Source organism: Ursus arctos, unplaced genomic scaffold (assembly GCF_023065955.2).
Source record: "Ursus arctos isolate Adak ecotype North America unplaced genomic scaffold, UrsArc2.0 scaffold_21, whole genome shotgun sequence".
Classification (NCBI taxonomy): Eukaryota; Metazoa; Chordata; class Mammalia; order Carnivora; family Ursidae; genus Ursus; species Ursus arctos.
Window position 1 is genome coordinate 16,609,093 of NW_026622886.1, and position 17,232 is coordinate 16,626,324.

Genomic DNA, 17,232 nt, shown 5'->3' on the forward strand with positions numbered 1-17,232 from the left:
ATCTTACAGAGTGATCTTGGTTTCTGTTTTGTTCCTTCTATAAAAAAAAGACTAGCTTATTCATAATCTTTTACATTTTAACCATTCATGCAATTTTGCTAAACTCTCTCCAAGTTCTGTATTTTTGTCTCTGACCAGGAAATTTCTAGTTGCTTTGATATTTTCTCACATAACTCTTAATCCATTTTTTATGACTCTTCCCTTAATTTGATCCCTCTTTAGTTGTGCAGCTCAGTTTAGCTCATCTTATATAAAACTTTGTTATTGTATCAGTCAGGAATGTGTTTGCCTGAAAGTCACAGAAACGTCAACAAACAGTATCCTAAACAGGAAAGGGGTTTATTTGTCTTAAAATGCAATAAAAATACAGGAGTAGGCAGGAAAGGGCATGTTGGTAGCTCAGTGATGTCATTAAGGATCCTTTCTTTTCCCCCATCTTCCCTCTCTTTACCCTTAGGATGAGGCCTTTCTCAGCATGCTTATAACCTCCTGGTCATTAGATGACTTGCACTTCCAAGTTCACGTTTGTGTGACACACAGGAAGATGAAGGGAAGGACTTCACTCTTCTGGCCAGAGCCGGAGGTAATTTCTCTACCCATTAAATCTGGGTTGGCCTTGTCACTTGCCACGACCAAAAGAATCTGAAAGAATTAAAGATATACCAGTTACAAGCCTAGACCTTAAGCAGTCCTGCACTCTCTTTTGGAAACCTGCTTTGATGCCACTAAAACAGCCTTCTAGAGGATGAAAGACCAGGTGGAGCAAAGATTAGCTGTCTCAGTGGAGGCTACATTAGATTAGTAAGCCCCCAACCGACCCGCATCTAGCCACAGACACTTGAGTGAATCAGCCTAAATTAGGAAGACTGTCTAGCTGAGCCTCCACCTAAACTGGTAACCAAAAGAATCATGAGCTAAGTAAATGGTTGTTTTAAGCCACTAAATTTTGGGGTCTTTTCTTATGCAGCAAAAGCTAACTGATACACATGAGCTTTTCCAAGTTACACCATTCCCACCCAGTAGTCCCACTGACTTAGATGTTCATGCAGTTCTAGTTGAATGCTTACACTCATTTATCATCAGTAGAAATGGAGTCGTCCCTTTAGTTTCTTTCTGCAAAATTTCTACTTGCCAGTTTTAGACAAGACAGCAATGAGCCCAAGTGGATTTCTCTTATGCATATAACGTACATGGTCCCATGTTTTTTACGCAGATTAATTGTAGGAGAGCGGGTTGCCTACCAGTCTCGTTCCTTCTTGCCTTCAGATGTTGCTGTGGGTGAGAGATCCCAGTATGCAATATCCCCCAAACTCAGAGCATAGTTATCGAACTCTCTGAACCATCTTAAACTCTCTCTCTGTTGGCTTGAGGTAAAGGGGGAAATACCCTTCTTACACCTTAGTGAATGGATGGGACTTAACAGTATACCAACTGACTCTAAAAATCCCTCTCTAATCTCCTATAACCCAACACTTGATACCCAACTTGGGGTACTGGGTTAAGATTTCACTGATTTTTGATCATTCTCTTGCACGTTCCACATCAAAGCTTCTTGCCTCACATTAAAACAGGACACATTTCCATTTTATCATCCCGCACACTGACATAAACTGAAAAATCTGCATGTGGAGACTACTTTGTCAGAAAATACTGGGCTCATTTTGGGCCAGAGGTAGACAGGGGAGGAAGTTAGGTAACTGCTTCCCAGAATTCAGAATTTAGCAGAAAGTATGCCACATCTTCCCTCAAATTTTAATCAGAAAACTTTATATTCACTTGAACAGTATCCGTCTAACTTGGGATTCGAGCTACCTGAAGGACCATCAACAAAATGTAATGAATGTCAGTGAGAAGGTGTCATAAACGTTGAGAGGACTCCTGGTGGGGGCTGCAGGAAGCAGCTGCCCTACAATGTCTGTTCTTATTTAATATCTTCATTCACAAGCCAGAATAGGGAACAGACAGCACACTGATGAAATTCACAGATGGTACTCATTTGGGAGATATTATGAATACCAGGGATATCAGAAAAAATGATACAAAAGGACCCAGAGAAGGAATAACAATGAGACTTGACTTTGAAAATGCAAAGCGATGTGTCTGAATATAAAAAGAGAAAATCTTCAACATTTAAATAGAGGGGAGAAAACCAGAAGTCAATGTTGAAAGTGACATCAAGTTGGGATAATGGAGTTAAATTTAAAAATGGGCCCTTTGAAACACAGCAGTAAAATTACTACTGTATTTCTTAATCTTCTCTGATCTCTAGAAGATGAATTAGGTGTTGCTACTTTATACTCCTGTATTCTTAGCTTATCACATTGTTTTTATAAATTACCTTTGGATTTGTCTATCCTTCCTCATCAGACTCTATGTTTCTTGAGCACGAGGACTGGGTTACGTTCCTTACTATAAACAAACAGAGTAGGCACTGGAAAAATATTTCTTGTAGGTAGAAATGAACTGCTTCCAACAGCATCTCTTTGGATGAAATGTGATGGTGAAAAGTTATCAGATAACACTTGGATTTCAGGACTCTAAGTAAAGAGGGAGCGAGAAAAAGTTACCCAGAAATCAGGAATAACACTAACAACCTTTCCTTTGTATAGAACTTTACTAATTAGTCTTTATTTTTTTCTCTTCAAACAGTAAGTCGCATATTCAAAAGGGACAGAGGGGTTGAATTCCTCACTATGGAGATAAGGGTGATTGATAAGTGGAGACCTCTGTCCGATTTGTAGAAGCTACGTCTGTCTGGGCATCACATTGCACTTGCAAGGCATGTTAGCCTAGAGTGGAGAACAGGAAAGTTGACGTAGTTCCCTGAGTACCATTTTGGGACCTCTAAGTTTCTTAATTCCTTCAGGGGGTCCACACACTCAAAATTATTTTCACATTATACTAAGATGTTACTTGTCTCATTTAGTCTCATTCTCTTTTGAGTGTACAGTGGAGTCTTCCACAGGCTAAACAATGTGAGGACATCATCGCCCTAAGGGCTAATGGAGTGTTTGCTCGTGTATTCTTGTGTTTTAAATTTTTCACTGTGCAAATTTCTAATGCAACAAATATCGATAGCTATGACACACACAAACAAAAGCTTTTGGAAGTCCTTAATAAATTTTCAAAAATGTAAAGCCATCCTGAAACCAAGAAATGTAAGAATTACTTGCTTTGAATTCAGACTTTGGGCTCAAACAGACGTAGGTTAAAATTCCCATTATACTGACTGCTCAGTTATTTATATTTCCTAAGTCTCAGTGTTCCTGGAGTAAGAGTGACATTTACTTCATGGAGCTGTTGTGAGGATGAAATATGAAAATATGGATGAAGAACAGAGCTCAGTGCTGAGCACACAGTCAAGCCTTAATAAGGGGTTTATCATCATTGTTAAGGAAGGATAAGGTGCAGTGACTTCCAAGAGCATTTTTATGAGCCTTTGGAAACCAGGTTTCCTTCATAGGACTGCATCCATCCTCCAAGGACAGTAGAGGAGAGGAGTTAAGAGGGCAGAGCCTTCCTTCCTCCTCCTTGAAATCGATGAGAAATTGATGATTCTGCTGCTTCTGACTTCTGGAGGCTGTGGGTTCATTAATTTCAAAACTGCCGTGAGAAGCTCCTGTGTGTAAATCAGAACATGAAACAGATGATGTCTCCCTTCTGGTGGTTAGAGCAGGACGGCATCAATTTGGAGTTGGAGGAGCAAAGGGCTCGATGTTTCTTACCAATGGCCTTTACAGAGACAAATCTTTCCGCTGACGGTAGTCCCATGTGGAGTGTATCAGGGACCATGCTTTTTCTTTTCATAGAGAAAACTGGTTCCCGAGGACTACTGCATTCAAAATAGTAATACTAATACAAATACAAATCATAAGGGTAATCAAATTTATATTTCTCTAACACTTTCCAATTCATGCTTTCATATGCATGGATCTATAACACCAGAGCTAGAAGTTTCTTGGTGATTACCTAAACTAAGCCTCTAACATAGAATTGGCCCAGGGAAAATGGGACCCAGACAATTTAAGTTACTTGCCCAAGATTATACAAATAATGGAAGTACAATAATCTTATTAAAATTCATGATAACTTGATATGTGCAGAGTGCATGTTATTTATTACAACGGATTTGCAGATGAGAGAATAGAATTAATATTTTAACTCTGGGGAAAGAGTTAAATATAAGTAACACTGCCAAGATTCAAGTCCCGGTCATCTGAGGGGACTTCACCACTTTATATACAGAATTACTGTCATATTTTGGGGAATGCTTACTTCCCAGAAAAACTAATGATTCAGGAAATGCTAGTAATAGCACCTCTACCCTTCCCCTTCCTTCTCCCACCAAAGAGTATAGTTCTGCTGTCCTCTTGCATGGACCTGTGCTATCTTAAACTCCTCAGTAAATCCCTACATTGGATCCTATACATTGAGGAGAATGAGTATATTCAGGGGAGATACTGATACCACCAAAGAATTGATCTTCCTTAAGCAAAGTTGATGAATCTCATATAAGAAGCACCAAAAGCCTCTCTTGCTTGGGGTTTTTGTTTTTTTTTTTTTTTTGACTATTTTGCGGCTATAGTGGAGATCACCCAATACCCATTTATTAACATTAGACTTCTGAAGGCCTTTACTAAAAGAGCAATGCCATTTTGGCAGATGATGCATTAACTTTATGATACATGATAAACTGGCCTTTCAAATTAGCGTCGATTAGTCCTGTGTTAAGGTCAGAAAGGAACAGGGAACTACTAAGGGCTCTAGTGGTGGGCAACTGGAGGGTAGTGGGGAGCAAGGGAAGTCTTACCATAGTTTCCTCTACTCTGATCTTATGAAAACATGTTCTCCTTTGATCTCCAAAGCTATCAAAGCTGGCTCATTTGTGCCCATTTCCATAGGACCTTTTACACAGCTCTATCTCAGACCTTCTCGTCACTAATCCTTCAGTCTTGCTTCTTCCAGCTCATTGGCCAACCAAGAAACCCATTTGTACTGCCCAGAAGTCCTCATGTATCCATCCCCCAGGCGCCTCTCCTCCATACCGAGTGCATGGCCCACCGCAGAGTACCACCTGCTGCTCTGCACTCTGGGGGCGGCTTCAGGCTCACCCGCGGCGCAGTTGTCAAGCAGCAGGAGCACATTCCAGCAGGCGCCTGTACGTCCCGCTGACACATCTATCAACTATGTCTTTGCTCCACAGAAGCAGGAGTGATAGAGGCCTTGCTGGAGCCCAGTACTTGGCAAGAGAGCTGGGAATGCTGGTAGGCCAGGTGTTCGCAGCGGTCACTATAAAGATGGTGGTGGCAGCTGGGAGACAGGTGAAGTTAAATTGTATAGAGTGTTTCACAAAATTATTTGACCACAGAACAAGTCTTATTAATATCTTGAGGATCCAGAATTTTGTAGAACCCATGTTGGGTTGTATTGTTATAAGCATGTATCTGTTTTATGAGTACTGAACAAGTTCGAGCTACATGAATAAATCAGTAACCATCTTCCTGATACTGTACAAGATCTTCATTCTTCTGTGTAGCCCCTGGTTATGGTACTTAGCATGTATTCGTGGACACGAGGCTTTGGTTCAAGGTGTTTCATTGCTTCTTATCAACTGTGTCAACCTGAGTAAGTTATTTGACCTCCTGAGCCTTCGTTTCCTCACCTCTAAAGTGTGAATGAGAAGTAGTATTTCATCATCGTGAGTACTAGTTCTGCAGCTATCTCTTAGTCAAGATAAACTAGGCTATGCTACGATAATAAATCGATCTCAGTCTCGAAATCCCATGGTTAACACAACAAAGGTTCTTCACTCGTCCTGCATGTCTGCTGCGGGTTAGTGAGGGCCATACTCAGCCAGCAGGACTGACAGTCTCCTCGATGTTGTAACTCAGCCATGGGAGACAGGAGGCTCTCTCAGTCACCCCAGCCAGGGAGGAGAGCTCTGGAGAGTCTTGTACGGGCAACCACAACCCTCGGCCCAGAAATGACACATGTTTACTTCAGCTCAGAGCCTGGCAGCTAATGTGATTCTCATGAACTCACCTGATTGCATAGTGCCTCGCTAGAGCAGAAGCCCAAAACATGTTTGTTGAATGAATGAATGAAGGAATAAAGCAATAAATAAAAATAACAATAATTTATACATAGCGTTGTTTCCAGGTGCCCAAAACTGTGGTTTACACATATTTTTCTTATTTAACAATGAAATGGACACAACTAGATACGAGGTTGGCTGTGGATACATTGATATAAATGTACTTTTATAATACATGATTTTAGAAAGATTTTAAATTGTTCTTTTCCCTTCCTTTGCGGCATTAGTTTAGAGGATAACTCAAACTCCCTGAAGTCCCAAATTTGGTTTGTCTCATTTTAAAACTACTCAAAGGAATTTGACAATGACATTAGGCATCTCCGTCATGGCTTCATAGGTCAGTTAATGTGAGCTCGCTTTCAAGCTGGAATCTTAAAGTCCAGGTACATCTTAATCGGAACCCTTTGAAGTTTACGCATCCTCATTTAATGTGATAATGTAATCTATACGTTCAGAACCCATTTGAGGGGCAGGAAAGGGAAAATGGCACGCAAAAGGAAAGAGGAACTGTTCTCTGGGGTGAAATCTATCTCGCACACGCATTTATCTTGGGCAGACACTGTTGTTGAAACTAAAAATAATCACAGTCAGTTCTGTGACATTAACCTGCTTAGTTACTCCTGCATAAAACCAGGAATGAAAATGAGGGCAAAGGTTAGCAGTGAGTCTGAGGATGATTCTATTTCTATGCTAACACAGTTTCATCCCGCCTGGAGGAAAATGGTGCCTATGTGTTACCGCTCCCGTTGATTTCTCAAGTTATAATTAATTTACTTGGGCTGTTGTTACATATAAAAGATTAGAATGCTGAATACTCTACTTACTCTCACAATGCAGCCAGATTACCACTTAATGCTCAGAGAAGACTTTGCCGTTACTGTGAGCTCCATGTTATTCGGAAAGCAGCCCTGACTCATCTTATTGTCCTTGTCTTTCACCATATTCTAAGTAGGTAAAAAGGTAAACATATTAATGGTCTTAATATATACCTCTCCACCCCAAAAGAACGTGCACAATAACATCTACCCCAGAAAAAGACAAAAGAGAAAAAACTCATTCAGGAAAATCAAGGGGAGGGGAAGGGAGTAAGCATTGAAACCAGAGGGAAAAAAAGGAAGCTGAACAACAGAATTTACATAATGAGCAAAGGAAAAAGGTTAAAGCCTTTTTTTTTTTTTTAATTCATATGCTGGCTCTTTTTAAGGATGCCTCAAGGATTAGAATAGACATTAGTCATATTCATACCAAATATGAGGAAAGCACGCTTAGGATATTCCTTCTTTTTATGCCTCGAGAAACAAGCAATTATTTCTTGTCTATGGGGGGGATCATTAGGATGGGGCGGTGCCCAGTAGGAAAACAAAAAACAACATAAAAACCCCAAACCCTGAGGAAGTAATGTCTCACACGTCAAGCATTCTGCATGGCTCCGTTTGTTGTTATGAAGCGATCCTGTCAGGTAGTCTTAAAATCTTTTTAATTCTTCCTCACCAAGTTCCCCACTTCAAACAAGGAGTTGTCTACAACAAAATGACAGTTACCCAAAACTAAACAAAATGGCAGTTGTTGGCACAACAGTCGGTCTGTTCAGACTGACTGCCGCAGACAAAATGAAGTGGAGAAATCTCCAATAGTTACGTCTTGTAAGATGAATGCCTCCAGTATTTCCCACCCTCTCAGAGTGCCCCCGAGATTTAATTTTTTTATTTTTATTTTTTTGCCCCTGTGATTTTAATACTGGATCGGGGACACATTTCTTAGCTTCTCTGATGGACTCCGATGCTCCTTTTTGTGTTCTAGTGGCTCTGTGTGCTTCTCGTCTGTAACACTACCACGGGAATTTTGATTGTTTTAGTCATGTTCATGTTCCCTACTCATTTGGGTCCCTGACGACAGTGGACGTGCCTCTTCCTCGTTCACCACTGAGTCCTCCCCTCCCAGCATGGGTCCTGGTAAACGCACACATCTGATAACACCTGTGTTGCAGGCACGGCGGTAGAGAAGACCATGAACTAGTCCATGCCAAAGGTGGGCACCCTGACTACCTGAATCCCTTCAGCAATTTTGTCTATTCACTACATCCTTAATCTACGTGCTCTTTACCCAAGGCCTATCTTCAGTAACTTTTTCTTATATGCATAAATTTTATTTTTTAGAACACTTTTAGATTGACAGAGAAATTGCTAATATAGTACAGAGTTCTCACATGCCCTGAACCCATTTTCCCTCTTATTAACACCTTATATTAGTATTTGTTTTAATTCACGAACCAATGTTGATATTATTTTTAACTATTGTTAACAATATTATTATTAACTAGAGCCTATACTTGATTCAGATTTCCTTAGTTTTGACCTAATGCCCTTTTCTGTTCCCGGATCCCATCCAGGCTACCACATCACATTTACTCATCAAATCTCCTTAGGCTCTTCTTGGCCTGTAACAGCTTCTCAGACTATGCTTGCTATTGATGACATTGACAATTTGCAGAGTACTGGCCGGTATTTTGTAGATGATCCCTCTCCTGGGATCGGTGTGAAGTTTTTCTCATGATTAGGCTGGGGTTATGGATTTGAGAGAGGAACACCACAGAGGAGAAGTGCTATTTCGATGCTATCACATCGTGCCAAAGGTACATGTTTTTAACACGACTCATCACTGAGGTTGTTGACTGTGGATCACCGGGCTGAGGTTGTATTCGCCAGGTTTCTCTATGGCGCGCAGCCACACTCAAGGATCTGGGAGTTACGCTCCACAGTCCTGAGAGGGCAAAGTCTAACATGACTTGGAATTCTTCTGCATGGGAGATTTGCCTATTCTCCCTCATTTATTTGTTTGTTCAGTTCTTTATTTACATCAGTAGAGCTGATGCATATTTATTTTGTATTTAAGGTTATAATCCAATACTACACTATTTATTTTGTTGCTTAAATTGTTCCAGCTTTGGCCACTGGGAGTTTTTTTCAGTTGGTTCCTGTGTCCCTTTGACATACCCTCATCCTTGTGAGGTTTTGTTTTGCTCTGTGTTTGAAGTCCTTATTTTCTGGCATTGTAAGAGTTTCTGGGATCATCTTGTCCTCTCCCTAGAATCAGCCATTTCAGCCATTTCTTCAAGGAGCATTTGTTCCTTTTCTTGGAGAATGGTATTTGAAACCAAGATGGCGCTGCTAAATGTGCTCGTTGTTACTGGAGTATAATTACTTCTAGAACCTCTCAGCTGAAACAGCAAGGACATGTATATGTGTCTAAATCTACAGTACATACATATCTGTACACGTTTTTATATGTAACCATCTGTATCTATGTTAAGCTCAACACGAGTTCATAGTGATATCTCCGATTCTAAGTCACGGCAACATGGATCACCCCAGCCTCCTCCCCTTGCTTATCTGTAGACTTCCATCCCAGCAGTGATACACTTGGCTTTCATCATCCCCCATCGCTTTACTTGATGGTTCTATTCCAGGCCACACGTACAGCAAATATCAGAATAGTTAACCCATACCTTTATGGAATAGACTCTATCAGCTAGAACACAGTGCTTCCTACACTCACTCTAGAGTTATTTCAGCCTGCCCCTCCCCCATCTACCTCCTCTAGAGAGGTTTTCGTACATTTGCATTACATTTGGATTGTTTTGTGACGTTCTGCTTTCCATCCCATTATTTCCAGACCTTCTAAATGGTTTCTAAATAATTAGCAAAAATTACAATTCACTCTTTGTGCTATAAGATTCAATGGATTTTGATAAATGCATATTATCATGTATCCACAATGACAGTATCACACAGAATTGTTTCACCACCTAAAGAAAAAAAAAAATCACCTGTGCTTTACCTAGTCAGCCTTCCTTCCCCTTTCCCTCAAATCTTTGGCAGCCACTGATTTTTTTTTTTACTATTACCAGATTTTTGCCTTTTCCAGGATACCATATAATCGGAATAATCCAGTGTGCGTTCTTAAACTGCCTTCTTTCACATAGCAATATGCATTTAAGATTCATCTATGTTTTTTTGTGGATTGAGAGCTCTTGTTTTTATTGCTGGGTAATATTCCCTCATATGGATGTACCACCATCTATTTATTGAAAGCCATACCAGTTGCTTCCAGTTTTTGAAGATTATGAATAAAGTTGCTATAAATATTCACTTGCAGGTTTTTGTATGGACATAATTTTTAAATCCGTTGGGTAAATATCTAGGAGTGCAATTGCTGGATAGGGTCTCCAGTAAGTTTTAATAACTACCAACTAAATCTCATTGAGGGGTTAACTGAAAATATATTTTTAAACCAACATTTACTGAATACTGATTATATTCCAAGTTTTGCAGGAGGGACTTTTATATCCCTTATTTATTTATTCATTCTGAAAATACATATTGAATCTCTAGTACTATGGCCAGACTCTGAGGCATCGTGGAGGGAGCCATGAACAGCAACAGGCCTTCCTTAAGGACCTTTTATTCGAGTTAGGGGAAATGTTATAAATGAACGAATGACTGAATATGTTAAATAGCAAGGGAAGGTGAGCATTTATAACAAAGCTATGGACGGATAAGGTGGATTAGAGTGTCAGGAAGGGTGTATTTTATGTCAGGTGGATTGGAAAAAGCTTCCCATGCAAGGTGACATTTGCTCAGAAACTTGACCGAAGTGAGAAAGTGGGTCAGGAACAGTTGAAATTCTGTGCAGAGGCCCTGAGGCTGCGATAGACCTCGCATGTTCACGTTTCCAAAAGAGCAAGGAGGCCAGTGTGGATGAAGCCAATGAGAGAAGATGAGGATGTGAGGCAAAGCCAGAGGAGAGAAAGAAGTTAGGAGAGCAGATTATATAGGATCTTTAGGCCATGGTAAGGATTTTGCATTTTCTTCCGAATAAGACAGCAAAGTTGGAGCAAAGGGGAGATGTGATCTACCCAACACTTGCCGTGGTCCCCCCTTTTTCACTCACCAGTGAAGTTGTGCACCAGGGAATGGCCCACTAGAAAATGGCCAGTATGGTATGATTTCAGCAACAGCATTTCGAAGATAAGGTTGGACAAAATTTTACTTGAAGGGGGCGCCATGAGGGAAGGGTGTCTGATTCCTGCAAGTGCAGTCATGATGCCACCATCAGGGCATGGCTGTAGAACGTCGTGTGCACGCTCTCACTTTCATTCTATGTGTTAGTCAAGGACGACCGTGTCCTATGTTAAATTCCAGGAAATTTAGGCATAATCATTTAAAAACGTTAGCCTGCCTCTAACGTTTCATGAACACTTATTACATGCTGAGCATTTTCCTAGAATATATACATTTATTTTTCTACAGTATATATATGGTTTAATCTACTTAGTTTTCCAAAATTCTATGAACTGAGCCATTTTACAGAGGAAGGAACTGAGTTATAAAGGGATGTATCCTGCTCCAAGTCACACAGCTGAAACATGGTAGAGGCAGAAGTCTTCTACTCTGTCTGGCACCAGAGCCCTAGTTCTGAGTAGACACTCAATTGCTTCAAAGTCACACGGCTTGTAGATGAGAGACTTGATTCTCAGTTTCTTTCCAGAAGGGCACCCATAACTTAGTTCCCTCACACGAATTCTAGGCACTTTCCTTGGGAGGCTCTCCCACTCTGCCTAACCAGTTTACACTGTCGAGCACTCCTCCTAAATCCAGGAGTGTGTGTGGCTCGGTTCTGGCCAGAGGTCCTGGAAGACTGATTGGTTCGGGGATGGGCATGGGACCCAAATTGCCTAAAAAGATTGAATTTTGGGACCTTTTTCTGTTGAAAAGAGAGGATCCTTATTTCCACTGTGAAGCTATTAGCTGACATCTTGCCAACAACTGAAGCGCGGAGAATCTGTCGGCTGGGAGTCAACGGTCAAGAGAGTTTCTCCTGAACTTTTCCATTATTTGAGCCAATAAGTTCTTTTTGCATAATCCACTACAACTTGGGTTTCTCTTATCTAGGTCTAAAGAATTTTCACTGATAAAATAAGTTACCAAGTAAATCATAGTTACAGAGCCCTAGATAAAGCTTCATTTTACAAATCTCAAATTCAGAACTCTGAATTTTGCTGGCATATGTGGCTGAGGGAACACTGGAGAGAGAGGGGCCCTAGCATGGCATTAGAGGACTGGGGTCCAAATGTCAGCCCTGGTAGGTGGTCTTTAAGTAGTTTCTGAGCAGGTGATCCGTTCCCTGAACTTCATTTTGTCCCATTGTAAACCAGGAACTGTGTGAAAGACCTTGAACGTTGTAAATGAGATAACATACATGAAAGCATCTATCAGAGTACCTGGCACATAGTAGGAACTCAAAAAAACAGTGGCTGTAGGTCAGCTGTCCTGTACCAAGAACAACATTTTGACTAGTAGTTTTCTGAATTCTAGGACTAACGGCTTCAGCATCTATTAACTATGCAAATACTGTGTTAGACATTGTACCAGGAGGCTAACACGATGTGAGCGTAAGAGGCCTTTTTTTCCTACGAGAAAAAAAAAAAAAAAAGGCTCAGAGATGTAAAGAAACTTAATCGAAAGACAGTTTGCAAGTGGCAGAACCAGGATTTGAACCTAAGTAGGTGATGATTGCAGCCCATACTTCTTCCCATTCATGGATATTCCTCCCCAAACAGACTGGCTCACATGCATCGGAAATCAAGGTGATAAGCTGAACATGTCTCCTGACTACAGCACATATCCAGGGAGGCCAGATTTAAACATATTCAATTGAAAAAAATCAAGAAAAGTTAGGAGGGCACACTTTTTTTTTTTTTTTTTTTTACTTTGGAGAAGATGCTGGAAAATCTACGCCATTGAGGTCCAACCATTAATTCAGTGAAAAAGAAGAAAATGCTTCTCTATCTACAGTTCCCATTTTCCTCCTAAAAGAAGCGGGGGGGGGGGGGGGGGATCCACATCTCTTCATTAAACTCTCTCCTCTTATTCCCAATCAATCTTAATTTTTAAAAGGATCCTCTGAATAATTAAAGTGGTCATTGTGGAAAGAGGCATTATGATACAAGGAGACAATCGGTTTTATATTTGCCAAGGTTCTCAGGCCTAGGAGACTTGAATGCTCAAATGAGGGAAATGGTAATATATTGCTAAAGAGTTCATTCATTGTTGTTTGTTCATCAATAATAGATACTTCCATTTAGGAAGGTTAAGTGACCCATACGTTATTTGCCCAGCGCGGTTTTGTAGCCTAAAACACACCCAGGAGGCAACCACATTCTTCCCCCCCTTTTGGACCTCGCCTTGCACCTCGAGACTTGTTTTAGCCGGCTTGCTGTTTAACTGGGACTGCAATTTAATGCAATTTCTCGTCCATTTCACTGATTGCAACTATTTAGTACATTCTCAAAGAAAGATGATTACAACTGGCTGGTTCTTAATGCTTAATTTATTTACATGCATGCCTGCTACAGAGTTATTTTATTCATCTCCCAAATGATGGCATAAAATCATTGAAAAATGATGGGCAATAAACATGGCTATTTCGCGGCAGTCCTCAGTGGAGAATAACACCCACCGTCACTCTGAACATTGGTTGACCTGTGGTCCACTGCTCTTAAAACCCAGCCATAATGAAGGCAGCACAGACATAAAACTCCTTTATTGCTACTTTGTTCTGACAATACTTGCACAATAACAGATTATTTTAGTTAAAATAAAACCCGTACCAAATTGGCATTTTTGTGTTGGTTACTGAAGCAAAACCACATGTATATTTCCCCTTTTCTTTTTTGTTCTTGCCTTTCTTTTCTTTTTGAGAGAATGTCATATTAGTTGGAAGAAAGGATGAATTTTTGGAACCACGACTGCATTCTAACTGTCTCTTCTGTTGTTGCCTGGGCAAGGCTATTCACATTAAGCTGAACAAATGCTACATTTGCATTTCCGATAAGTGCTAGCAGTTTTCGCATTTCTTTGGCAATTCTTGTTTCAGTAAGAACACCTGAAAAGTTACCGGGGTTGCTCATCATCCCATCAAAAAGGGGAGGGGGGAAAATGGGATTTTTCTCCAAATTGCAAAAAGTCTTGAATCAGCAGAAAGACTTTGCTCTTTCTATTTGGGGATTAGAATAAGAACGAGACAATAAAGTGAAAACGGGCAGAATGGGTGTTTTTTTTTTCTTTTTTCTTTCTTCTCTAACAAAATAGCAGAGGCAAGTTGGTGCCAGCAGTCAGTATTAGCCCACATGCCAGACGGCAGAATGCATTAATGAGTATACTCTCCCTACTGCTTCTTACCCAAACAGCATCTAACAGCCTTACATTCCTCCATTAAAAAAAAAAAAAAAAAAATGCAGCGTCTATTTTTTCCCAGCCCAAACAAAATCCACAATCATGCTGCCTCTTTCAAAATCACATTATGTTATTATAAATAAGGACAAGACATTTTCCTTCAAGGAGGTTGCTGAAGGACTGCCTTGCAAGTATTCTTTGTACTGCAATTACTAGAACTTCTAATGATGTTTGGTTACACAGAGATGGTGGAGAGGAAAAAATCAAAGGTAACCGAGCATTCTCTCCCCACCTCATGACCTTCCATAGGAGAATCATCGCTGTTAGATTTTTGAACTTATTTTTGATAAGAGCTAGAGTAAAATGACTTCTGAAAATTAAACAGCAAACAGAAGAAGAAGGAAGGAAGAATTTCATGAGAATTACACATTTCTTTCTCTTTTTTTTAGCTTTGAAAGGATTCAGACTCAGCGTGAGGCCGTCCTGGTTTTACTGAGGTATAGGCACACCTCTGACTTTCTATCCTCAACTCATCTGAAAGAAGAGCAGACTTTCCTTTTTCATAATTACAAATGTCTCAATTACCCAAAGAGATGCACCAAAAACCTTTCTGCGGTTTTGTCTAAAAGTCTGACCCAAAGGCAGGGCATGGTTGTCTTTGAAACAATAGGAGATGATAGGACTATAGATATTCAGTCTGACTCAGAATGCTTCAGCCAAGAAAGGGGAAAGAAAAAAAAAAAAGGAAAGAAAAGTCTGTTTATTACAGATCCCTCTGTAGAAAGAGAATTTCAAGCGAAAAAGCCGTGAAAAACAGAGAGAGAAGTTGCTTGTCGGACCCATGCTCTGCTTCCCCCCGTCCCACCCGCCTGGCATTTCCCCACCGTCCGTCCTTGGTGCTTCGCTCCTTTTCTTAGGTACGGAATGCTCCGAAATGATCATTCGCACCTGGTAAAAGACGTGGTCGTTTCCCACACAAGCCTGGGCACAGATGTGTGAGCCTGCCTACAAGTGTGTGCATATTAATTAAGGAGTGGCTGCAAATCAGAATCACCTGGTGTTTTTGGTTGACTGCTGCCTCCCACCCCCCAACGAGGTCCATGTCCTAATGCCTGGACCCTGCAAATGTACCTTATTTGGAAAAAGGATCTTTGCAGATGTAAATAAGTTGAAAAGTCTTGAGATCAGATCGTGCCTGATTATCCAAGTGGGCCCTAAATCCAATGAGGGGTGTACTTACGATAGTAGTCACATAGAGGAGAACAGACGTACAGAGGCAAAAGTGACGTGCGGACGGAGGCCGAGATCAGCGTGATGTGACCACAAGCCAAGGTGCCAAGGAACGCTGCCAGCCCACCGAGGCTGCAAGAGGCAAGGATGGATGGTCCCCTAGGGCCTGCAGCAACTGTATTTCAGACGTTCAGCCTCCAGAACTCGGAGAGGATAAATTTCTGTTGCTCTAAGCCACCTAATTTGTGGTCATTTGTCGTGGTCGCCCTGGGGAACAAATACTCCTGGGGAAAGAGCAAAGACTCTCCTTCCAGGCTGCTCGGGCAGAACAATTAAAGAAGACTCTGCAGGTAGGCTCTAAGCATTGGCGAGTTTTAAAGTCCTCCCAGGTGATCCCAGTGTACGCAAAGGCTGACGACCAGTGACTGTGGCTCAGGCTGCTTGCACCTGCTTACCAGCTAAACCCACTTGCGTGCAGACCCCAAGGCAAGCCTGACTGAGGAAAATTTTGCCTTTTTGAGACTGTCAGTTTGATTTTTCTTTCTTTTTAAAAAAAATTTATTATTATTATTTGTATTATGTTCAGTTAGCCAGCATATTATGTTCAGTTTTTGATGCAGTGTTCAGTGATTCATTAGTTATGTATAATACCCAGTGCTCATCACAACACGTGCCCTCCTTAATACCCATCACCTGGGGACTTTTCTGATGGAAGAGCTGCTATGTTCTCAAGCTCGCACAAAATGGTCCATTTATCCTGCTGTGATGATCATAACAAGATCTTGAATACCTACTCGGTGCAGGTACTGGGGAGTAAATAAACCAGGCAAACTTGATCCCTGTCCTGTGCAACTTACACACTAGGGAGGGAAAAAGATATCACTGTAAACAGGCAATTATAATATGGAATGGTGAGCCAGGGGTGGGGAAAGGGCTTTGGAAACTCATGGGGTGAGGGCACATGACCCAGAGTCAGGCGTAAGGCAAGATTCCTGGAAGAGGGAGCCCCTGAGCTTAGGCAAGAAAAATGAAAGCCCAACTAAAATCGGGCTGCTCATCTGCAGGGCAGGTGGAAGGCGTGCCAGGCAAAAGGAACGGATAGCATGATTGAAGGTTCTAGAGCATTGGTTAGCAAGCTCCGGCCCCTGGGCAGAATCTGCATCCCTGCGAATTGTCCCCACCCTCCCATATGCTAGTTTTATGGGCACACGGCCACACACATTCGTCTATGTATGTCTGCGGTCGCTTTGGCCGCACGATGGCAGAGGTGAGTAGTTGTGACAAAAACCGTTTGGCCTATGAAGCCTGAAAAAATACTGACCATCTGGCCCTTCACAGGGAAAGTGTGCTGATCTCCGCTCTAGAATCAAGCAAAAGAGCTCACGATACTGAGAGAGATCCCCGAGGACTGGAGTTTGGAGTGTGAACCAGACAGTGGTGTGGGGACAAGTCAAGGGGGAGTCGGGGCCCGGAAGCCACAGAACCTACCAGCCAGAGCGCAAGGTTTGGCCTTCAGGCAGAAAGCAAGGGTGAGCCACGGAGCAGTTCCAAGCTGGGCAAGCACCTAGTCAGAACCATTTCTCGGAAAGAAAATTGTGACTGCAGTTTGGGCTGTATTGTTAATAAAATCCATAGCGAGGCTTTGAGCTCAGAGCTCTCTGGGGCTAGAGGCCA